We start from the raw sequence: 26,552 nt of genomic DNA on the forward strand, positions 1-26,552 counted from the left end.
AAGTCCAAAAAATCCATTTTCTGATGAAAAACGATGACCCGTGACCTGTCGAAATTTCTCCAGATGGTCAGAAATGGTAATTTTTTAATGTTTTATTTTTTGACTGTAAATGACTATTGCATGTGAATTATCACTTTTGGAACTAAAATAAGTGTGTTTAGAGTCATTTTAATGCCTGAAATTGTTCGAAATAGAAGCTTCTAGTAGGAGAAAAAGTCTGCAAAAATGGCAATTTTGGTCACATTGAGGCTTTAAAAAGTAGTTATTCAACATGAGGCACAATCCAAATGATATTTTGAATCAATTTTTGTAAAGTCCAAAAAATCCCTTTTCTGATGAAAAACGATGACCCGTGACCTGTCGAAATTTCTCCAGATGGTCAGAAATGGTAATTTTTTAATGTTTAATTTTTTGACTGTAAATGACTATCTCATGTGAATTATCACTTGTGGAACTAAAATAAGTGTGTTTCGAGTCATTTTAATGCCTGAAGTTGGTCGAAATAGAAGCTTCTAGTAGGAGAAAAAGTCTGTAAAAATGGCAATTTTGGTCACATCGAGGCTTTAAAAAGTAGTTATTCAACATGAGGCACAATCCAAATGACATTTTGAATCAATTTTTCTAAAGTCCAAAAATCAATCTTCTGATGAAAAACGATGACCCGTGACCTGTTGAACTTTCTCCAGATCATCAGAAATGGTAATTTTTTAATGTTTAATTTTTTGACTGTAAATGACTATTGCATATGAATTATAACTTTTGGAACTAAAAGAAGTGTGTTTAGAGTCATTTTAATGCCTGAAATTGGTCGAAATAGAAGCTTCTAGTAGCAGAAAAAGTGTGTAAAAATGGCAATTTTGGTCACATTGATTCTTTAAAAAGTAGTTATTCAACATGAGGCACAATCCAAATGACATTTTGAATCAATTTTTCTAAAGTCCAAAAAATCCATTTTCTGATGAAAAACGATGACCCGTGACCTGTCGAAATTTCTCCAGATGGTCAGAAATGGTAATTTTTTAATGTTTTATTTTTTGCCTGTAAATGACTATTGCATGTGAATTATCACTTTTGGAACTAAAATAAGTGTGTTTAGAGTCATTTTAATGCCTGAAATTGTTCAAAATAGAAGCTTCTAGTAGGAGAAAAAGTCTGCAAAAATGGCAATTTTGGTCACATTGAGGCTTTAAAAAGTAGTTATTCAACATGAGGCACAATCCAAATGATATTTTGAATCAATTTTTGTAAAGTCCAAAAAATCCATTTTCTGATGAAAAACGATGACCCGTGACCTGTCGAAATTTCTCCAGATGGTCAGAAATGGTAATTTTTTAATGTTAAATTTTTTGACTGTAAATGACTATTGCATGTGAATTATCACTTTTGGAACTAAAATAAGTGTGTTTAGAGTCATTTTAATGCCTGAAATTGGTCGAAATAGAAGCTTCTCGTAGGAGAAAAAGTCTGTAAAAATGGCAATATTGGACACATTGAGGCTTTAAAAAGTAGTTATTCAACATGAGGCACAATCCAAATGATATTTTGAATCAATTTTTCTAAAGTCCAAAAAATACATTTTCTGATGAAAAACGATGACCAGTGACCTGTCGAAATTTCTCCAGATGGTCAGAAATTGTAATTTTTTAATGTTTAATTTTTTGACTGTAAATGACTATCGCATGTGAATTATCACTTGTGGAACTAAAATAAGTGTGTTTAGAGTTGTTTTAATGCCTGAAATTAGTCATAATAGAAGCTTCTGAGAAGGAGAAAAAGTCTGTAAAAATGGCAATTTTGGTCACAATGAGGCTTTAAAAAGTAGTTATTCAACATGAGGCACAATCCAAATGATATTTTGAATCAATTTTTGTAAAGTCCAAAAAATCCATTTTCTGATGAAAAACGATGACCCGTGACCTGTTGAACTTTCTCCAGATGGTCAGAAATGGTAATTTTTTAATGTTTAATTTTTTGACTGTAAATGACTATTGCATGTGAATTATCACTTTTGGAACTAAACTAAGTGTGTTTAGAGTCATTTTAATGCCTGAAATTGGTGGAAATAGAAGCTTCTAGTAGGAGAAAAAGTCTGTAAAAATGGCAATATTGGTCACATTGAGGCTTTAAAAAGTAGTTATTCAACATGAGGCACAATCCAAATGACATTTTGAATCAATTTTTCGAAAGTCCAAAAAATCAATTTTCTGATGAAAAACGATGACCCGCGACCTGTCGAAATTTCTCCAGATGGTCAGAAATGGTAATTTTTTAATGGTTCATTTTTTGACTGTAAATGACTATTGCATGTGAATTATCACTTTTGGAACTAAAATAAGTGTGTTTAGAGTCATTTTAATGCCTGAAATTGTTCGAAATAGAAGCTTCTAGTAGGAGAAAAAGTCTGCAAAAATGGCAATTTTGGTCACATTGAGGCTTTAAAAAGTAGTTATTCAACATGAGGCACAATCCAAATGATATTTTGAATCAATTTTTGTAAAGTCCAAAAAATCCATTTTCTGATGAAAAACGATGACCCGTGACCTGTCGAAATTTCTCCAGATGGTCAGAAATGGTAATTTTTTAATGTTTAATTTTTTGACTGTAAATGACTATCTCATGTGAATTATCACTTGTGGAACTAAAATAAGTGTGTTTCGAGTCATTTTAATGCCTGAAGTTGGTCAAAATAGAAGCTTCTAGTAGGAGAAAAAGTGTGTAAAAATGGCAATTTTGGTCACATTTATTCTTTAAAAAGTAGTTATTCAACATGAGGCACAATCCAAATGACATTTTGAATCAATTTTTCTAAAGTCCAAAAAATCCATTTTCTGATGAAAAACGATGACCCGTGACCTGTCGAAATTTCTCCAGATGGTCAGAAATGGTAATTTTTTAATGTTTTATTTTTTGACTGTAAATGACTATTGCATGTGAATTATCACTTTTGGAACTAAAATAAGTGTGTTTAGAGTCATTTTAATGCCTGAAATTGTTCGAAATAGAAGCTTCTAGTAGGAGAAAAAGTCTGCAAAAATGGCAATTTTGATCACATTGAGGCTTTAAAAAGTAGTTATTCAACATGAGGCACAATCCAAATGATATTTTGAATCAATTTTTGTAAAGTCCAAAAAATCCATTTTCTGATGAAAAACGATGACCCGTGACCTGTCGAAATTTCTCCAGATGGTCAGAAATGGTAATTTTTTAATGTTTTATTTTTTGACTGTAAATGACTATTGCATGTGAATTATCACTTTTGGAACTAAAATAAGTGTGTTTAGAGTCATTTTAATGCCTGAAATTGTTCGAAATAGAAGCTTCTAGTAGGAGAAAAAGTCTGCAAAAATGGCAATTTTGGTCACATTGAGGCTTTAAAAAGTAGTTATTCAACATGAGGCACAATCCAAATGATATTTTGAATCAATTTTTGTAAAGTCCAAAAAATCCATTTTCTGATGAAAAACGATGACCCGTGACCTGTCGAAATTTCTCCAGATGGTCAGAAATGGTAATTTTTTAATGTTAAATTTTTTGACTGTAAATGACTATTGCATGTGAATTATCACTTTTGGAACTAAAATAAGTGTGTTTAGAGTCATTTTAATGCCTGAAATTGGTCGAAATAGAAGCTTCTCGTAGGAGAAAAAGTCTGTAAAAATGGCAATATTGGACACATTGAGGCTTTAAAAAGTAGTTATTCAACATGAGGCACAATCCAAATGATATTTTGAATCAATTTTTCTAAAGTCCAAAAAATACATTTTCTGATGAAAAACGATGACCAGTGACCTGTCGAAATTTCTCCAGATGGTCAGAAATTGTAATTTTTTAATGTTTAATTTTTTGACTGTAAATGACTATCGCATGTGAATTATCACTTGTGGAACTAAAATAAGTGTGTTTAGAGTTGTTTTAATGCCTGAAATTAGTCATAATAGAAGCTTCTGAGAAGGAGAAAAAGTCTGTAAAAATGGCAATTTTGGTCACAATGAGGCTTTAAAAAGTAGTTATTCAACATGAGGCACAATCCAAATGATATTTTGAATCAATTTTTCTAAAGTCGAAAAAAAAAAAATTCTGATGAAAAACGATGACCCGCGACCTGTCGAAATTTCTCCAGATGGTCAGAAATGGTAATTTTTTAATGTTTAATTTTTTGACTGTAAATGACTATTGCATATGAATTATCACTTTTGGAACTAAAAGAAGTGTGTTTAGAGTCATTTTAATGCCTGAAATTGGTCGAAATAGAAGCTTCTAGTAGGAGAAAAAGTGTGTAAAAATGGCAATTTTGGTCACATTGAGGCTTTAAAAAGTAGTTATTCAACATGAGGCACAATCCAAATGACATTTTGAATCAATTTTTCTAAAGTCCAAAAATCAATTTTCTGATGAAAAACGATGACCCGTGACCTGTTGAACTTTCTCCAGATGGTCAGAAATGGTAATTTTTTAATGTTTAATTTTTTGACTGTAAATGACTATTGCATGTGAATTATCACTTTTGGAACTAAACTAAGTGTGTTTAGAGTCATTTTAATGCCTGAAATTGGTGGAAATAGAAGCTTCTAGTAGGAGAAAAAGTCTGTAAAAATGGCAATATTGGTCACATTGAGGCTTTAAAAAGTAGTTATTCAACATGAGGCACAATCCAAATGACATTTTGAATCAATTTTTCGAAAGTCCAAAAAATCAATTTTCTGATGAAAAACGATGACCCGCGACCTGTCGAAATTTCTCCAGATGGTCAGAAATGGTAATTTTTTAATGGTTCATTTTTTGACTGTAAATGACTATTGCATGTGAATTATCACTTTTGGAACTAAAATAAGTGTGTTTAGAGTCATTTTAATGCCTGAAATTGTTCGAAATAGAAGCTTCTAGTAGGAGAAAAAGTCTGCAAAAATGGCAATTTTGGTCACATTGAGGCTTTAAAAAGTAGTTATTCAACATGAGGCACAATCCAAATGATATTTTGAATCAATTTTTGTAAAGTCCAAAAAATCCATTTTCTGATGAAAAACGATGACCCGTGACCTGTCGAAATTTCTCCAGATGGTCAGAAATGGTAATTTTTTAATGTTTAATTTTTTGACTGTAAATGACTATCTCATGTGAATTATCACTTGTGGAACTAAAATAAGTGTGTTTCGAGTCATTTTAATGCCTGAAGTTGGTCAAAATAGAAGCTTCTAGTAGGAGAAAAAGTGTGTAAAAATGGCAATTTTGGTCACATTTATTCTTTAAAAAGTAGTTATTCAACATGAGGCACAATCCAAATGACATTTTGAATCAATTTTTCTAAAGTCCAAAAAATCCATTTTCTGATGAAAAACGATGACCCGTGACCTGTCGAAATTTCTCCAGATGGTCAGAAATGGTAATTTTTTAATGTTTTATTTTTTGACTGTAAATGACTATTGCATGTGAATTATCACTTTTGGAACTAAAATAAGTGTGTTTAGAGTCATTTTAATGCCTGAAATTGTTCGAAATAGAAGCTTCTAGTAGGAGAAAAAGTCTGCAAAAATGGCAATTTTGATCACATTGAGGCTTTAAAAAGTAGTTATTCAACATGAGGCACAATCCAAATGATATTTTGAATCAATTTTTGTAAAGTCCAAAAAATCCATTTTCTGATGAAAAACGATGACCCGTGACCTGTCGAAATTTCTCCAGATGGTCAGAAATGGTAATTTTTTAATGTTAAATTTTTTGACTGTAAATGACTATTGCATGTGAATTATCACTTTTGGAACTAAAATAAGTGTGTTTAGAGTCATTTTAATGCCTGAAATTGGTCGAAATAGAAGCTTCTCGTAGGAGAAAAAGTCTGTAAAAATGGCAATATTGGACACATTGAGGCTTTAAAAAGTAGTTATTCAACATGAGGCACAATCCAAATGATATTTTGAATCAATTTTTCTAAAGTCCAAAAAATACATTTTCTGATGAAAAACGATGACCAGTGACCTGTCGAAATTTCTCCAGATGGTCAGAAATTGTAATTTTTTAATGTTTAATTTTTTGACTGTAAATGACTATCGCATGTGAATTATCACTTGTGGAACTAAAATAAGTGTGTTTAGAGTCGTTTTAATGCCTGAAATTAGTCATAATAGAAGCTTCTGAGAAGGAGAAAAAGTCTGTAAAAATGGCAATTTTGGTCACAATGAGGCTTTAAAAAGTAGTTATTCAACATGAGGCACAATCCAAATGATATTTTGAATCAATTTTTCTAAAGTCCAAAAAATCAATTTTCTGATGAAAAAAGATGACCCGTGACCTGTCGAAATTTCTCCAGATGGTCAGAAATGGTAATTTTTTAATGTTTAATTTTTTGACTGTAAATGACTATTGCATATGAATTATCACTTTTGGAACTAAAAGAAGTGTGTTTAGAGTCATTTTAATGCCTGAAATTGGTCGAAATAGAAGCTTCTAGTTGGAGAAAAAGTGTGTAAAAATGGCAATTTTGGTCACATTGAGGCTTTAAAAAGTAGTTATTCAACATGAGGCACAATCCAAATGACATTTTGAATCAATTTTTCTAAAGTCCAAAAATCAATTTTCTGATGAAAAACGATGACCCGTGACCTGTTGAACTTTCTCCAGATGGTCAGAAATGGTAATTTTTTAATGTTTAATTTTTTGACTGTAAATGACTATTGCATGTGAATTATCACTTTTGGAACTAAACTAAGTGTGTTTAGAGTCATTTTAATGCCTCAAATTGGTGGAAATAGAAGCTTCTAGTAGGAGAAAAAGTCTGTAAAAATGGCAATATTGGTCACATTGAGGCTTTAAAAAGTAGTTATTCAACATGAGGCACAATCCAAATGACATTTTGAATCAATTTTTCGAAAGTCCAAAAAATCCATTTTCTGATGAAAAACGATGACCCGCGACCTGTTGAAATTTCTCCAGATGGTGAGAAATGGTAATTTTTTAATGGTTCATTTTTTGACTGTAAATGACTATTGCATGTGAATTATCACTTTTGGAAGTAAAATAAGTGTGTTTAGAGTCATTTTAATGCCTGAAATTGTTCGAAATAGAAGCTTCTAGTAGGAGAAAAAGTCTGCAAAAATGGCAATTTTGGTCACATTGAGGCTTTAAAAAGTAGTTATTCAACATGAGGCACAATCCAAATGATATTTTGAATCAATTTTTGTAAAGTCCAAAAAATCCATTTTCTGATGAAAAACGATGACCCGTGACCTGTCGAAATTTCTCCAGATGGTCAGAAATGGTAATTTTTTAATGTTTAATTTTTTGACTGTAAATGACTATCTCATGTGAATTATCACTTGTGGAACTAAAATAAGTGTGTTTCGAGTCATTTTAATGCCTGAAGTTGGTCGAAATAGAAGCTTCTAGTAGGAGAAAAAGTTTGTAAAAATGGCAATTTTGGTCACATCGAGGCTTTAAAAAGTAGTTATTCAACATGAGGCACAATCCAAATGACATTTTGAATCAATTTTTCTAAAGTCCAAAAATCAATTTTCTGATGAAAAACGATGACCCGTGACCTGTTGAACTTTCTCCAGATCATCAGAAATGGTAATTTTTTAATGTTTAATTTTTTGACTGTAAATGACTATTGCATATGAATTATAACTTTTGGAACTAAAAGAAGTGTGTTTAGAGTCATTTTAATGCCTGAAATTGGTCGAAATAGAAGCTTCTAGTAGGAGAAAAAGTGTGTAAAAATGGCAATTTTGGTCACATTGATTCTTTAAAAAGTAGTTATTCAACATGAGGCACAATCCAAATGACATTTTGAATCAATTTTTCTAAAGTCCAAAAAATCCATTTTCTGATGAAAAACGATGACCCGTGACCTGTCGAAATTTCTCCAGATGGTCAGAAATGGTAATTTTTTAATGTTTTATTTTTTGACTGTAAATGACTATTGCATGTGAATTATCACTTTTGGAACTAAAATAAGTGTGTTTAGAGTCATTTTAATGCCTGAAATTGTTCGAAATAGAAGCTTCTAGTAGGAGAAAAAGTCTGCAAAAATGGCAATTTTGGTCACATTGAGGCTTTAAAAAGTAGTTATTCAACATGAGGCACAATCCAAATGACATTTTGAATCAATTTTTCTAAAGTCCAAAAAATCCATTTTCTGATGAAAAACGATGACCCGTGACCTGTCGAAATTTCTCCAGATGGTCAGAAATGGTAATTTTTTAATGTTTTATTTTTTGACTGTAAATGACTATTGCATGTGAATTATCACTTTTGGAACTAAAATAAGTGTGTTTAGAGTCATTTTAATGCCTGAAATTGTTCGAAATAGAAGCTTCTAGTAGGAGAAAAAGTCTGCAAAAATGGCAATTTTGGTCACATTGAGGCTTTAAAAAGTAGTTATTCAACATGAGGCACAATCCAAATGATATTTTGAATCAATTTTTGTAAAGTCCAAAAAATCCATTTTCTGATGAAAAACGATGACCCGTGACCTGCCGAAATTTCTCCAGATCGTCAGAAATGGTAATTTTTTAATGTTAAATTTTTTGACTGTAAATGACTATTGCATGTGAATTATCACTTTTGGAACTAAAATAAGTGTGTTTAGAGTCATTTTAATGCCTGAAATTGGTCGAAATAGAAGCTTCTCGTAGGAGAAAAAGTCTGTAAAAATGGCAATATTGGTCACATTGAGGCTTTAAAAAGTAGTTATTCAACATGAGGCACAATCCAAATGATATTTTGAATCAATTTTTCTAAAGTCCAAAAAATACATTTTCTGATGAAAAACGATGACCAGTGACCTGTCGAAATTTCTCCAGATGGTCAGAAATTGTAATTTTTTAATGTTTAATTTTTTGACTGTAAATGACTATCGCATGTGAATTATCACTTGTGGAACTAAAATAAGTGTGTTTAGAGTCGTTTTAATGCCTGAAATTAGTCATAATAAAAGCTTCTGAGAAGGAGAAAAAGTCTGTAAAAATGGCAATTTTGGTCACAATGAGGCTTTAAAAAGTAGTTATTCAACATGAGGCACAATCCAAATGATATTTTGAATCAATTTTTCTAAAGTCGAAAAAAAAAAAATTCTGATGAAAAACGATGACCCGCGACCTGTCGAAATTTCTCCAGATGGTCAGAAATGGTAATTTTTTAATGTTTAATTTTTTGACTGTAAATGACTATTGCATGTGAATTATCACTTTTGGAACTAAACTAAGTGTGTTTAGAGTCATTTTAATGCCTGAAATTGGTGGAAATAGAAGCTTCTAGTAGGAGAAAAAGTCTGTAAAAATGGCACTATTGGTCACATTGAGGCTTTAAAAAGTAGTTATTCAACATGAGGCACAATCCAAATGACATTTTGAATCAATTTTTCGAAAGTCCAAAAAATCAATTTTCTGATGAAAAACGATGACCCGCGACCTGTCGAAATTTCTCCAGATGGTCAGAAATGGTAATTTTTTAATGGTTCATTTTTTGACTGTGAATGACTATTGCATGTGAATTATCACTTTTGGAACTAAAATAAGTGTGTTTAGAGTCATTTTAATGCCTGAAATTGTTCGAAATAGAAGCTTCTAGTAGGAGAAAAAGTCTGCAAAAATGGCAATTTTGGTCACATTGAGGCTTTAAAAAGTAGTTATTCAACATGAGGCACAATCCAAATGATATTTTGAATCAATTTTTGTAAAGTCCAAAAAATCCATTTTCTGATGAAAAACGATGACCCGTGACCTGTCGAAATTTCTCCAGATGGTCAGAAATGGTAATTTTTTAATGTTTAATTTTTTGACTGTAAATGACTATCTCATGTGAATTATCACTTGTGGAACTAAAATAAGTGTGTTTCGAGTCATTTTAATGCCTGAAGTTGGTCAAAATAGAAGCTTCTAGTAGGAGAAAAAGTGTGTAAAAATGGCAATTTTGGTCACATTGATTCTTTAAAAAGTAGTTATTCAACATGAGGCACAATCCAAATGACATTTTGAATCAATTTTTCTAAAGTCCAAAAAATCCATTTTCTGATGAAAAACGATGACCCGTGACCTGTCGAAATTTCTCCAGATGGTCAGAAATGGTAATTTTTTAATGTTTTATTTTTTGACTGTAAATGACTATTGCATGTGAATTATCACTTTTGGAACTAAAATAAGTGTGTTTAGAGTCATTTTAATGCCTGAAATTGTTCGAAATAGAAGCTTCTAGTAGGAGAAAAAGTCTGCAAAAATGGCAATTTTGATCACATTGAGGCTTTAAAAAGTAGTTATTCAACATGAGGCACAATCCAAATGATATTTTGAATCAATTTTTGTAAAGTCCAAAAAATCCATTTTCTGATGAAAAACGATGACCCGTGACCTGTCGAAATTTCTCCAGATGGTCAGAAATGGTAATTTTTTAATGTTAAATTTTTTGACTGTAAATGACTATTGCATGTGAATTATCACTTTTGGAACTAAAATAAGTGTGTTTAGTCATTTTAATGCCTGAAATTGGTCGAAATAGAAGCTTCTCGTAGGAGAAAAAGTCTGTAAAAATGGCAATATTGGACACATTGAGGCTTTAAAAAGTAGTTATTCAACATGAGGCACAATCCAAATGATATTTTGAATCAATTTTTCTAAAGTCCAAAAAATACATTTTCTGATGAAAAACGATGACCAGTGACCTGTAGAAATTTCTCCAGATGGTCAGAAATTGTAATTTTTTAATGTTTAAGTTTTTTGACTGTAAATGACTATCGCATGTGAATTATCACTTGTGGAACTAAAATAAGTGTGTTTAGAGTCGTTTTAATGCCTGAAATTAGTCATAATAGAAGCTTCTGAGAAGGAGAAAAAGTCTGTAAAAATGGCAATTTTGGTCACAATGAGGCTTTAAAAAGTAGTTATTCAACATGAGGCACAATCCAAATGATATTTTGAATCAATTTTTCTAAAGTCGAAAAAAAAAAAATTCTGATGAAAAACGATGACCCGCGACCTGTCGAAATTTCTCCAGATGGTCAGAAATGGTAATTTTTTAATGTTTAATTTTTTGACTGTAAATGACTATTGCATATGAATTATCACTTTTGGAACTAAAAGAAGTGTGTTTAGAGTCATTTTAATGCCTGAAATTGGTCGAAATAGAAGCTTCTAGTAGGAGAAAAAGTGTGTAAAAATGGCAATTTTGGTCACATTGAGGCTTTAAAAAGTAGTTATTCAACATGAGGCACAATCCAAATGACATTTTGAATCAATTTTTCTAAAGTCCAAAAATCAATTTTCTGATGAAAAACGATGACCCATGACCTGTTGAACTTTCTCCAGATGGTCAGAAATGGTAATTTTTTATTGTTTAATTTTTTGACTGTAAATGACTATTGCATGTGAATTATCACTTTTGGAACTAAACTAAGTGTGTTTAGAGTCATTTTAATGCCTGAAATTTTTCGAAATAGAAGCTTCTAGTAGGAGAAAAAGTCTGCAAAAATGGCAATTTTGATCACATTGAGGCTTTAAAAAGTAGTTATTCAACATGAGGCACAATCCAAATGATATTTTGAATCAATTTTTGTAAAGTCCAAAAAATCCATTTTCTGATGAAAAACGATGACCCGTGACCTGTCGAAATTTCTCCAGATGGTCAGAAATGGTAATTTTTTAATGTTAAATTTTTTGACTGTAAATGACTATTGCATGTGAATTATCACTTTTGGAACTAAAATAAGTGTGTTTAGAGTCATTTTAATGCCTGAAATTGGTCGAAATAGAAGCTTCTCGTAGGAGAAAAAGTCTGTAAAAATGGCAATATTGGACACATTGAGGCTTTAAAAAGTAGTTATTCAACATGAGGCACAATCCAAATGATATTTTGAATCAATTTTTCTAAAGTCCAAAAAATACATTTTCTGATGAAAAACGATGACCAGTGACCTGTCGAAATTTCTCCAGATGGTCAGAAATTGTAATTTTTTAATGTTTAATTTTTTGACTGTAAATGACTATCGCATGTGAATTATCACTTGTGGAACTAAAATAAGTGTGTTTAGAGTCGTTTTAATGCCTGAAATTAGTCATAATAGAAGCTTCTGAGAAGGAGAAAAAGTCTGTAAAAATAGCAATTTTGGTCACAATGAGGCTTTAAAAAGTAGTTATTCAACATGAGGCACAATCCAAATGATATTTTGAATCAATTTTTCTAAAGTCGAAAAAAAAAAAATTCTGATGAAAAACGATGACCCGCGACCTGTCGAAATTTCTCCAGATGGTCAGAAATGGTAATTTTTTAATGTTTAATTTTTTGACTGTAAATGACTATTGCATATGAATTATCACTTTTGGAACTAAAAGAAGTGTGTTTAGAGTCATTTTAATGCCTGAAATTGGTCGAAATAGAAGCTTCTAGTAGGAGAAAAAGTGTGTAAAAATGGCAATTTTGGTCACATTGAGGCTTTAAAAAGTAGTTATTCAACATGAGGCACAATCCAAATGACATTTTGAATCAATTTTTCTAAAGTCCAAAAATCAATTTTCTGATGAAAAACGATGACCCGTGACCTGTTGAACTTTCTCCAGATGGTCAGAAATGGTAATTTTTTAATGTTTAATTTTTTGACTGTAAATGACTATTGCATGTGAATTATCACTTTTGGAACTAAACTAAGTGTGTGTAGAGTCATTTTAATGCCTCAAATTGGTGGAAATAAAAGCTTCTAGTAGGAGAAAAAGTCTGTAAAAATGGCAATATTGGTCACATTGAGGCTTTAAAAAGTAGTTATTCAACATGAGGCACAATCCAAATGACATTTTGAATCAATTTTTCGAAAGTCCAAAAAATCCATTTTCTGATGAAAAACGATGACCCGCGACCTGTCGAAATTTCTCCAGATGGTGAGAAATGGTAATTTTTTAATGGTTCATTTTTTGACTGTAAATGACTATTGCATGTGAATTATCACTTTTGGAAGTAAAATAAGTGTGTTTAGAGTCATTTTAATGCCTGAAATTGTTCGAAATAGAAGCTTCTAGTAGGAGAAAAAGTCTGCAAAAATGGCAATTTTGGTCACATTGAGGCTTTAAAAAGTAGTTATTCAACATGAGGCACAATCCAAATGATATTTTGAATCAATTTTTGTAAAGTCCAAAAAATCCATTTTCTGATGAAAAACGATGACCCGTGACCTGTCGAAATTTCTCCAGATGGTCAGAAATGGTAATTTTTTAATGTTTAATTTTTTGACTGTAAATGACTATCTCATGTGAATTATCACTTGTGGAACTAAAATAAGTGTGTTTCGAGTCATTTTAATGCCTGAAGTTGGTCGAAATAGAAGCTTCTAGTAGGAGAAAAAGTTTGTAAAAATGGCAATTTTGGTCACATCGAGGCTTTAAAAAGTAGTTATTCAACATGAGGCACAATCCAAATGACATTTTGAATCAATTTTTCTAAAGTCCAAAAATCAATTTTCTGATGAAAAACGATGACCCGTGACCTGTTGAACTTTCTCCAGATCATCAGAAATGGTAATTTTTTAATGTTTAATTTTTTGACTGTAAATGACTATTGCATATGAATTATAACTTTTGGAACTAAAAGAAGTGTGTTTAGAGTCATTTTAATGCCTGAAATTGGTCGAAATAGAAGCTTCTAGTAGGAGAAAAAGTGTGTAAAAATGGCAATTTTGGTCACATTGATTCTTTAAAAAGTAGTTATTCAACATGAGGCACAATCCAAATGACATTTTGAATCAATTTTTCTAAAGTCCAAAAAATCCATTTTCTGATGAAAAACGATGACCTGTGACCTGTCGAAATTTCTCCAGATGGTCAGAAATGGTAATTTTTTAATGTTTTATTTTTTGACTGTAAATGACTATTGCATGTGAATTATCACTTTTGGAACTAAAATAAGTGTGTTTAGAGTCATTTTAATGCCTGAAATTGTTCGAAATAGAAGCTTCTAGTAGGAGAAAAAGTCTGCAAAAATGGCAATTTTGGTCACATTGAGGCTTTAAAAAGTAGTTATTCAACATGAGGCACAATCCAAATGACATTTTGAATCAATTTTTCTAAAGTCCAAAAAATCCATTTTCTGATGAAAAACGATGACCCGTGACCTGTCGAAATTTCTCCAGATGGTCAGAAATGGTAATTTTTTAATGTTTTATTTTTTGACTGTAAATGACTATTGCATGTGAATTATCACTTTTGGAACTAAAATAAGTGTGTTTAGAGTCATTTTAATGCCTGAAATTGGTCGAAATAGAAGCTTCTAGTAGGAGAAAAAGTCTGCAAAAATGGCAATTTTGGTCACATTGAGGCTTTAAAAAGTAGTTATTCAACATGAGGCACAATCCAAATGATATTTTGAATCAATTTTTGTAAAGTCCAAAAAATCCATTTTCTGATGAAAAACGATGACCCGTGACCTGTCGAAATTTCTCCAGATGGTCAGAAATGGTAATTTTTTAATGTTTAATTTTTTGACTGTAAATGACTATCTCATGTGAATTATCACTTGTGGAACTAAAATAAGTGTGTTTCGAGTCATTTTAATGCCTGAAGTTGGTCAAAATAGAAGCTTCTAGTAGGAGAAAAAGTGTGTAAAAATGGCAATTTTGGTCACATTGATTCTTTAAAAAGTAGTTATTCAACATGAGGCACAATCCAAATGACATTTTGAATCAATTTTTCTAAAGTCCAAAAAATCCATTTTCTGATGAAAAACGATGACCCGTGACCTGTCGAAATTTCTCCAGATGGTCAGAAATGGTAATTTTTTAATGTTTTATTTTTTGACTGTAAATGACTATTGCATGTGAATTATCACTTTTGGAACTAAAATAAGTGTGTTTAGAGTCATTTTAATGCCTGAAATTGTTCGAAATAGAAGCTTCTAGTAGGAGAAAAAGTCTGCAAAAATGGCAATTTTGATCACATTGAGGCTTTAAAAAGTAGTTATTCAACATGAGGCACAATCCAAATGATATTTTGAATCAATTTTTGTAAAGTCCAAAAAATCCATTTTCTGATGAAAAACGATGACCCGTGACCTGTCGAAATTTCTCCAGATGGTCAGAAATGGTAATTTTTTAATGTTAAATTTTTTGACTGTAAATGACTATTGCATGTGAATTATCACTTTTGGAACTAAAATAAGTGTGTTTAGTCATTTTAATGCCTGAAATTGGTCGAAATAGAAGCTTCTCGTAGGAGAAAAAGTCTGTAAAAATGGCAATATTGGACACATTGAGGCTTTAAAAAGTAGTTATTCAACATGAGGCACAATCCAAATGATATTTTGAATCAATTTTTCTAAAGTCCAAAAAATACATTTTCTGATGAAAAACGATGACCAGTGACCTGTAGAAATTTCTCCAGATGGTCAGAAATTGTAATTTTTTAATGTTTAAGTTTTTTGACTGTAAATGACTATCGCATGTGAATTATCACTTGTGGAACTAAAATAAGTGTGTTTAGAGTCGTTTTAATGCCTGAAATTAGTCATAATAGAAGCTTCTGAGAAGGAGAAAAAGTCTGTAAAAATGGCAATTTTGGTCACAATGAGGCTTTAAAAAGTAGTTATTCAACATGAGGCACAATCCAAATGATATTTTGAATCAATTTTTCTAAAGTCGAAAAAAAAAAAATTCTGATGAAAAACGATAACCCGCGACCTGTCGAAATTTCTCCAGATGGTCAGAAATGGTAATTTTTTAATGTTTAATTTTTTGACTGTAAATGACTATTGCATATGAATTATCACTTTTGGAACTAAAAGAAGTGTGTTTAGAGTCATTTTAATGCCTGAAATTGGTCGAAATAGAAGCTTCTAGTAGGAGAAAAAGTGTGTAAAAATGGCAATTTTGGTCACATTGAGGCTTTAAAAAGTAGTTATTCAACATGAGGCACAATCCAAATGACATTTTGAATCAATTTTTCTAAAGTCCAAAAATCAATTTTCTGATGAAAAACGATGACCCATGACCTGTTGAACTTTCTCCAGATGGTCAGAAATGGTAATTTTTTATTGTTTAATTTTTTGACTGTAAATGACTATTGCATGTGAATTATCACTTTTGGAACTAAACTAAGTGTGTTTAGAGTCATTTTAATGCCTGAAATTTTTCGAAATAGAAGCTTCTAGTAGGAGAAAAAGTCTGCAAAAATGGCAATTTTGATCACATTGAGGCTTTAAAAAGTAGTTATTCAACATGAGGCACAATCCAAATGATATTTTGAATCAATTTTTGTAAAGTCCAAAAAATCCATTTTCTGATGAAAAACGATGACCCGTGACCTGTCGAAATTTCTCCAGATGGTCAGAAATGGTAATTTTTTAATGTTAAATTTTTTGACTGTAAATGACTATTGCATGTGAATTATCACTTTTGGAACTAAAATAAGTGTGTTTAGAGTCATTTTAATGCCTGAAATTGGTCGAAATAGAAGCTTCTCGTAGGAGAAAAAGTCTGTAAAAATGGCAATATTGGACACATTGAGGCTTTAAAAAGTAGTTATTCAACATGAGGCACAATCCAAATGATATTTTGAATCAATTTTTCTAAAGTCCAAAAAATACATTTTCTGAAGAAAAACGATGACCAGTGACCTGTCGAAATTTCTCCAGATGGTCAGAAATTGTAATTTTTTAATGTTTAATTTTTTGACTGTAAATGACTATCGCATGTGAATTATCACTTGTGGAACTAAAATAAGTGTGTTTAGAGTCGTTTTAATGCCTGAAATTAGTCATAATAGAAGCTTCTGAGAAGGAGAAAAAGTCTGTAAAAATAGCAATTTTGGTCACAATGAGGCTTTAAAAAGTAGTTATTCAACATGAGGCACAATCCAAATGATATTTTGAATCAATTTTTCTAAAGTCGAAAAAAAAAAAATTCTGATGAAAAACGATGACCCGCGACCTGTCGAAATTTCTCCAGATGGTCAGAAATGGTAATTTTTTAATGTTTAATTTTTTGACTGTAAATGACTATTGCATATGAATTATCACTTTTGGAACTAAAAGAAGTGTGTTTAGAGTCATTTTAATGCCTGAAATTGGTCGAAATAGAAGCTTCTAGTAGGAGAAAAAGTGTGTAAAAATGGCAATTTTGGTCACATTGAGGCTTTAAAAAGTAGTTATTCAACATGAGGCACAATCCAAATGACATTTTGAATCAATTTTTCTAAAGTCCAAAAATCAATTTTCTGATGAAAAACGATGACCCGTGACCTGTTGAACTTTCTCCAGATGGTCAGAAATGGTAATTTTTTAATGTTTAATTTTTTGACTGTAAATGACTATTGCATGTGAATTATCACTTTTGGAACTAAACTAAGTGTGTGTAGAGTCATTTTAATGCCTCAAATTGGTGGAAATAAAAGCTTCTAGTAGGAGAAAAAGTCTGTAAAAATGGCAATATTGGTCACATTGAGGCTTTAAAAAGTAGTTATTCAACATGAGGCACAATCCAAATGACATTTTGAATCAATTTTTCGAAAGTCCAAAAAATCCATTTTCTGATGAAAAACGATGACCCGCGACCTGTCGAAATTTCTCCAGATGGTGAGAAATGGTAATTTTTTAATGGTTCATTTTTTGACTGTAAATGACTATTGCATGTGAATTATCACTTTTGGAAGTAAAATAAGTGTGTTTAGAGTCATTTTAATGCCTGAAATTGTTCGAAATAGAAGCTTCTAGTAGGAGAAAAAGTCTGCAAAAATGGCAATTTTGGTCACATTGAGGCTTTAAAAAGTAGTTATTCAACATGAGGCACAATCCAAATGATATTTTGAATCAATTTTTGTAAAGTCCAAAAAATCCATTTTCTGATGAAAAACGATGACCCGTGACCTGTCGAAATTTCTCCAGATGGTCAGAAATGGTAATTTTTTAATGTTTAATTTTTTGACTGTAAATGACTATCTCATGTGAATTATCACTTGTGGAACTAAAATAAGTGTGTTTCGAGTCATTTTAATGCCTGAAGTTGGTCGAAATAGAAGCTTCTAGTAGGAGAAAAAGTTTGTAAAAATGGCAATTTTGGTCACATCGAGGCTTTAAAAAGTAGTTATTCAACATGAGGCACAATCCAAATGACATTTTGAATCAATTTTTCTAAAGTCCAAAAATCAATTTTCTGATGAAAAACGATGACCCGTGACCTGTTGAACTTTCTCCAGATCATCAGAAATGGTAATTTTTTAATGTTTAATTTTTTGACTGTAAATGACTATTGCATATGAATTATAACTTTTGGAACTAAAAGAAGTGTGTTTAGAGTCATTTTAATGCCTGAAATTGGTCGAAATAGAAGCTTCTAGTAGGAGAAAAAGTGTGTAAAAATGGCAATTTTGGTCACATTGATTCTTTAAAAAGTAGTTATTCAACATGAGGCACAATCCAAATGACATTTTGAATCAATTTTTCTAAAGTCCAAAAAATCCATTTTCTGATGAAAAACGATGACCTGTGACCTGTCGAAATTTCTCCAGATGGTCAGAAATGGTAATTTTTTAATGTTTTATTTTTTGACTGTAAATGACTATTGCATGTGAATTATCACTTTTGGAACTAAAATAAGTGTGTTTAGAGTCATTTTAATGCCTGAAATTGTTCGAAATAGAAGCTTCTAGTAGGAGAAAAAGTCTGCAAAAATGGCAATTTTGGTCACATTGAGGCTTTAAAAAGTAGTTATTCAACATGAGGCACAATCCAAATGACATTTTGAATCAATTTTTCTAAAGTCCAAAAAATCCATTTTCTGATGAAAAACGATGACCCGTGACCTGTCGAAATTTCTCCAGATGGTCAGAAATGGTAATTTTTTAATGTTTTATTTTTTGACTGTAAATGACTATTGCATGTGAATTATCACTTTTGGAACTAAAATAAGTGTGTTTAGAGTCATTTTAATGCCTGAAATTGGTCGAAATAGAAGCTTCTCGTAGGAGAAAAAGTCTGTAAAAATGGCAATATTGGACACATTGAGGCTTTAAAAAGTAGTTATTCAACATGAGGCACAATCCAAATGATATTTTGAATCAATTTTTCTAAAGTCCAAAAAATACATTTTCTGATGAAAAACGATGACCAGTGACCTGTCGAAATTTCTCCAGATGGTCAGAAATTGTAATTTTTTAATGTTTAATTTTTTGACTGTAAATGACTATCGCATGTGAATTATCACTTGTGGAACTAAAATAAGTGTGTTTAGAGTCGTTTTAATGCCTGAAATTAGTCATAATAGAAGCTTCTGAGAAGGAGAAAAAGTCTGTAAAAATGGCAATTTTGGTCACAATGAGGCTTTAAAAAGTAGTTATTCAACATGAGGCACAATCCAAATGATATTTTGAATCAATTTTTCTAAAGTCGAAAAAAAAAAAATTCTGATGAAAAACGATGACCCGCGACCTGTCGAAATTTCTCCAGATGGTCAGAAATGGTAATTTTTTAATGTTTAATTTTTTGACTGTAAATGACTATTGCATATGAATTATCACTTTTGGAACTAAAAGAAGTGTGTTTAGAGTCATTTTAATGCCTGAAATTGGTCGAAATAGAAGCTTCTAGTAGGAGAAAAAGTGTGTAAAAATGGCAATTTTGGTCACATTGAGGCTTTAAAAAGTAGTTATTCAACATGAGGCACAATCCAAATGACATTTTGAATCAATTTTTCTAAAGTCCAAAAATCAATTTTCTGATGAAAAACGATGACCCGTGACCTGTTGAACTTTCTCCAGATGGTCAGAAATGGTAATTTTTTAATGTTTAATTTTTTGACTGTAAATGACTATTGCATGTGAATTATCACTTTTGGAACTAAACTAAGTGTGTTTAGAGTCATTTTAATGCCTCAAATTGGTGGAAATAAAAGCTTCTAGTAGGAGAAAAAGTCTGTAAAAATGGCAATATTGGTCACATTGAGGCTTTAAAAAGTAGTTATTCAACATGAGGCACAATCCAAATGACATTTTGAATCAATTTTTCGAAAGTCCAAAAAATCCATTTTCTGATGAAAAACGATGACCCGCGACCTGTCGAAATTTCTCCAGATGGTGAGAAATGGTAATTTTTTAATGGTTCATTTTTTGACTGTAAATGACTATTGCATGTGAATTATCACTTTTGGAAGTAAAATAAGTGTCTTTAGAGTCATTTTAATGCCTGAAATTGTTCGAAATAGAAGCTTCTAGTAGGAGAAAAAGTCTGCAAAAATGGCAATTTTGGTCACATTGAGGCTTTAAAAAGTAGTTATTCAACATGAGGCACAATCCAAATGATATTTTGAATCAATTTTTGTAAAGTCCAAAAAATCCATTTTCTGATGAAAAACGATGACCCGTGACCTGTCGAAATTTCTCCAGATGGTCAGAAATGGTAATTTTTTAATGTTTAATTTTTTGACTGTAAATGACTATCTCATGTGAATTATCACTTGTGGAACTAAAATAAGTGTGTTTCGAGTCATTTTAATGCCTGAAGTTGGTCGAAATAGAAGCTTCTAGTAGGAGAAAAAGTTTGTAAAAATGGCAATTTTGGTCACATCGAGGCTTTAAAAAGTAGTTATTCAACATGAGGCACAATCCAAATGACATTTTGAATCAATTTTTCTAAAGTCCAAAAAATCCATTTTCTGATGAAAAACGATGACCCGTGACCTGTCGAAATTTCTCCAGATGGTCAGAAATGGTAATTTTTTAATGTTTTATTTTTTGACTGTAAATGACTATTGCATGTGAATTATCACTTTTGGAACTAAAATAAGTGTGTTTAGAGTCATTTTAATGCCTGAAATTGTTCGAAATAGAAGCTTCTAGTAGGAGAAAAAGTCTGCAAAAATGGCAATTTTGGTCACATTGAGGCTTTAAAAAGTAGTTATTCAACATGAGGCACAATCCAAATGATATTTTGAATCAATTTTTGTAAAGTCCAAAAAATCCATTTTCTGATGAAAAACGATGACCCGTGACCTGTCGAAATTTCTCCAGATGGTCAGAAATGGTAATTTTTTAATGTTTAATTTTTTGACTGTAAATGACTATCTCATGTGAATTATCACTTGTGTAACTAAAATAAGTGTGTTTCGAGTCATTTTAATGCCTGAAGTTGGTCAAAATAGAAGCTTCTAGTAGGAGAAAAAGTGTGTAAAAATGGCAATTTTGGTCACATTGATTCTTTAAAAAGTAGTTATTCAACATGAGGCACAATCCAAATGACATTTTGAATCAATTTTTCTAAAGTCCAAAAAATCCATTTTCTGATGAAAAACGATGACCCGTGACCTGTCGAAATTTCTCCAGATGGTCAGAAATGGTAATTTTTTAATGTTTTATTTTTTGACTGTAAATGACTATTGCATGTGAATTATCACTTTTGGAACTAAAATAAGTGTGTTTAGAGTCATTTTAATGCCTGAAATTGTTCGAAATAGAAGCTTCTAGTAGGAGAAAAAGTCTGCAAAAATGGCAATTTTGATCACATTGAGGCTTTAAAAAGTAGTTATTCAACATGAGGCACAATCCAAATGATATTTTGAATCAATTTTTGTAAAGTCCAAAAAATCCATTTTCTGATGAAAAACGATGACCCGTGACCTGTCGAAATTTCTCCAGATGGTCAGAAATGGTAATTTTTTAATGTTAAATTTTTTGACTGTAAATGACTATTGCATGTGAATTATCACTTTTGGAACTAAAATAAGTGTGTTTAGTCATTTTAATGCCTGAAATTGGTCGAAATAGAAGCTTCTCGTAGGAGAAAAAGTCTGTAAAAATGGCAATATTGGACACATTGAGGCTTTAAAAAGTAGTTATTCAACATGAGGCACAATCCAAATGATATTTTGAATCAATTTTTCTAAAGTCCAAAAAATACATTTTCTGATGAAAAACGATGACCAGTGACCTGTAGAAATTTCTCCAGATGGTCAGAAATTGTAATTTTTTAATGTTTAAGTTTTTTGACTGTAAATGACTATCGCATGTGAATTATCACTTGTGGAACTAAAATAAGTGTGTTTAGAGTCGTTTTAATGCCTGAAATTAGTCATAATAGAAGCTTCTGAGAAGGAGAAAAAGTCTGTAAAAATGGCAATTTTGGTCACAATGAGGCTTTAAAAAGTAGTTATTCAACATGAGGCACAATCCAAATGATATTTTGAATCAATTTTTCTAAAGTCGAAAAAAAAAAAATTCTGATGAAAAACGATGACCCGCGACCTGTCGAAATTTCTCCAGATGGTCAGAAATGGTAATTTTTTAATGTTTAATTTTTTGACTGTAAATGACTATTGCATATGAATTATCACTTTTGGAACTAAAAGAAGTGTGTTTAGAGTCATTTTAATGCCTGAAATTGGTCGAAATAGAAGCTTCTAGTAGGAGAAAAAGTGTGTAAAAATGGCAATTTTGGTCACATTGAGGCTTTAAAAAGTAGTTATTCAACATGAGGCACAATCCAAATGACATTTTGAATCAATTTTTCTAAAGTCCAAAAATCAATTTTCTGATGAAAAACGATGACCCGTGACCTGTTGAACTTTCTCCAGATGGTCAGAAATGGTAATTTTTTAATGTTTAATTTTTTGACTGTAAATGACTATTGCATGTGAATTATCACTTTTGGAACTAAACTAAGTGTGTGTAGAGTCATTTTAATGCCTCAAATTGGTGGAAATAAAAGCTTCTAGTAGGAGAAAAAGTCTGTAAAAATGGCAATATTGGTCACATTGAGGCTTTAAAAAGTAGTTATTCAACATGAGGCACAATCCAAATGACATTTTGAATCAATTTTTCGAAAGTCCAAAAAATCCATTTTCTGATGAAAAACGATGACCCGCGACCTGTCGAAATTTCTCCAGATGGTGAGAAATGGTAATTTTTTAATGGTTCATTTTTTGACTGTAAATGACTATTGCATGTGAATTATCACTTTTGGAAGTAAAATAAGTGTGTTTAGAGTCATTTTAATGCCTGAAATTGTTCGAAATAGAAGCTTCTAGTAGGAGAAAAAGTCTGCAAAAATGGCAATTTTGGTCACATTGAGGCTTTAAAAAGTAGTTATTCAACATGAGGCACAATCCAAATGATATTTTGAATCAATTTTTGTAAAGTCCAAAAAATCCATTTTCTGATGAAAAACGATGACCCGTGACCTGTCGAAATTTCTCCAGATGGTCAGAAATGGTAATTTTTTAATGTTTAATTTTTTGACTGTAAATGACTATCTCATGTGAATTATCACTTGTGGAACTAAAATAAGTGTGTTTCGAGTCATTTTAATGCCTGAAGTTGGTCGAAATAGAAGCTTCTAGTAGGAGAAAAAGTTTGTAAAAATGGCAATTTTGGTCACATCGAGGCTTTAAAAAGTAGTTATTCAACATGAGGCACAATCCAAATGACATTTTGAATCAATTTTTCTAAAGTCCAAAAATCAATTTTCTGATGAAAAACGATGACCCGTGACCTGTTGAACTTTCTCCAGATCATCAGAAATGGTAATTTTTTAATGTTTAATTTTTTGACTGTAAATGACTATTGCATATGAATTATAACTTTTGGAACTAAAAGAAGTGTGTTTAGAGTCATTTTAATGCCTGAAATTGGTCGAAATAGAAGCTTCTAGTAGGAGAAAAAGTGTGTAAAAATGGCAATTTTGGTCACATTGATTCTTTAAAAAGTAGTTATTCAACATGAGGCACAATCCAAATGACATTTTGAATCAATTTTTCTAAAGTCCAAAAAATCCATTTTCTGATGAAAAACGATGACCTGTGACCTGTCGAAATTTCTCCAGATGGTCAGAAATGGTAATTTTTTAATGTTTTATTTTTTGACTGTAAATGACTATTGCATGTGAATTATCACTTTTGGAACTAAAATAAGTGTGTTTAGAGTCATTTTAATGCCTGAAATTGTTCGAAATAGAAGCTTCTAGTAGGAGAAAAAGTCTGCAAAAATGGCAATTTTGGTCACATTGAGGCTTTAAAAAGTAGTTATTCAACATGAGGCACAATCCAAATGACATTTTGAATCAATTTTTCTAAAGTCCAAAAAATCCATTTTCTGATGAAAAACGATGACCCGTGACCTGTCGAAATTTCTCCAGATGGTCAGAAATGGTAATTTTTTAATGTTTTATTTTTTGACTGTAAATGACTATTGCATGTGAATTATCACTTTTGGAACTAAAATAAGTGTGTTTAGAGTCATTTTAATGCCTGAAATTGTTCGAAATAGAAGCTTCTAGTAGGAGAAAAAGTCTGCAAAAATGGCAATTTTGGTCACATTGAGGCTTTAAAAAGTAGTTATTCAACATGAGGCACAATCCAAATGATATTTTGAATCAATTTTTGTAAAGTCCAAAAAATCCATTTTCTGATGAAAAACGATGACCCGTGACCTGTCGAAATTTCTCCAGATCGTCAGAAATGGTAATTTTTTAATGTTAAATTTTTTGACTGTAAATGACTATTGCATGTGAATTATCACTTTTGGAACTAAAATAAGTGTGTTTAGAGTCATTTTAATGCCTGAAATTGGTCGAAATAGAAGCTTCTCGTAGGAGAAAACGTCTGTAAAAATGGCAATATTGGTCACATTGAGGCTTTAAAAAGTAGTTATTCAACATGAGGCACAATCCAAATGATATTTTGAATCAATTTTTCTAAAGTCCAAAAAATACATTTTCTGATGAAAAACGATGACCAGTGACCTGTCGAAATTTCTCCAGATGGTCAGAAATTGTAATTTTTTAATGTTTAATTTTTTGACTGTAAATGACTATCGCATGTGAATTATCACTTGTGGAACTAAAATAAGTGTGTTTAGAGTCGTTTTAATGCCTGAAATTAGTCATAATAAAAGCTTCTGAGAAGGAGAAAAAGTCTGTAAAAATGGCAATTTTGGTCACAATGAGGCTTTAAAAAGTAGTTATTCAACATGAGGCACAATCCAAATGATATTTTGAATCAATTTTTCTAAAGTCGAAAAAAAAAAAATTCTGATGAAAAACGATGACCCGCGACCTGTCGAAATTTCTCCAGATGGTCAGAAATGGTAATTTTTTAATGTTTAATTTTTTGACTGTAAATGACTATTGCATGTGAATTATCACTTTTGGAACTAAACTAAGTGTGTTTAGAGTCATTTTAATGCCTGAAATTGGTGGAAATAGAAGCTTCTAGTAGGAGAAAAAGTCTGTAAAAATGGCACTATTGGTCACATTGAGGCTTTAAAAAGTAGTTATTCAACATGAGGCACAATCCAAATGACATTTTGAATCAATTTTTCGAAAGTCCAAAAAATCAATTTTCTGATGAAAAACGATGACCCGCGACCTGTCGAAATTTCTCCAGATGGTCAGAAATGGTAATTTTTTAATGGTTCATTTTTTGACTGTGAATGACTATTGCATGTGAATTATCACTTTTGGAACTAAAATAAGTGTGTTTAGAGTCATTTTAATGCCTGAAATTGTTCGAAATAGAAGCTTCTAGTAGGAGAAAAAGTCTGCAAAAATGGCAATTTTGGTCACATTGAGGCTTTAAAAAGTAGTTATTCAACATGAGGCACAATCCAAATGATATTTTGAATCAATTTTTGTAAAGTCCAAAAAATCCATTTTCTGATGAAAAACGATGACCCGTGACCTGTCGAAATTTCTCCAGATGGTCAGAAATGGTAATTTTTTAATGTTTAATTTTTTGACTGTAAATGACTATCTCATGTGAATTATCACTTGTGGAACTAAAATAAGTGTGTTTCGAGTCATTTTAATGCCTGAAGTTGGTCAAAATAGAAGCTTCTAGTAGGAGAAAAAGTGTGTAAAAATGGCAATTTTGGTCACATTGATTCTTTAAAAAGTAGTTATTCAACATGAGGCACAATCCAAATGACATTTTGAATCAATTTTTCTAAAGTCCAAAAAATCCATTTTCTGATGAAAAACGATGACCCGTGACCTGTCGAAATTTCTCCAGATGGTCAGAAATGGTAATTTTTTAATGTTTTATTTTTTGACTGTAAATGACTATTGCATGTGAATTATCACTTTTGGAACTAAAATAAGTGTGTTTAGAGTCATTTTAATGCCTGAAATTGTTCGAAATAGAAGCTTCTAGTAGGAGAAAAAGTCTGCAAAAATGGCAATTTTGATCACATTGAGGCTTTAAAAAGTAGTTATTCAACATGAGGCACAATCCAAATGATATTTTGAATCAATTTTTGTAAAGTCCAAAAAATCCATTTTCTGATGAAAAACGATGACCCGTGACCTGTCGAAATTTCTCCAGATGGTCAGAAATGGTAATTTTTTAATGTTAAATTTTTGACTGTAAATGACTATTGCATGTGAATTATCACTTTTGGAACTAAAATAAGTGTGTTTAGTCATTTTAATGCCTGAAATTGGTCGAAATAGAAGCTTCTCGTAGGAGAAAAAGTCTGTAAAAATGGCAATATTGGACACATTAAGGCTTTAAAAAGTAGTTATTCAACATGAGGCACAATCCAAATGATATTTTGAATCAATTTTTCTAAAGTCCAAAAAATACATTTTCTGATGAAAAACGATGACCA

The sequence above is a fragment of the Triturus cristatus genome, chromosome 5_2 (assembly GCF_964204655.1).
Source record: "Triturus cristatus chromosome 5_2, aTriCri1.1, whole genome shotgun sequence".
NCBI classification, from domain to species: Eukaryota; Metazoa; Chordata; class Amphibia; order Caudata; family Salamandridae; genus Triturus; species Triturus cristatus.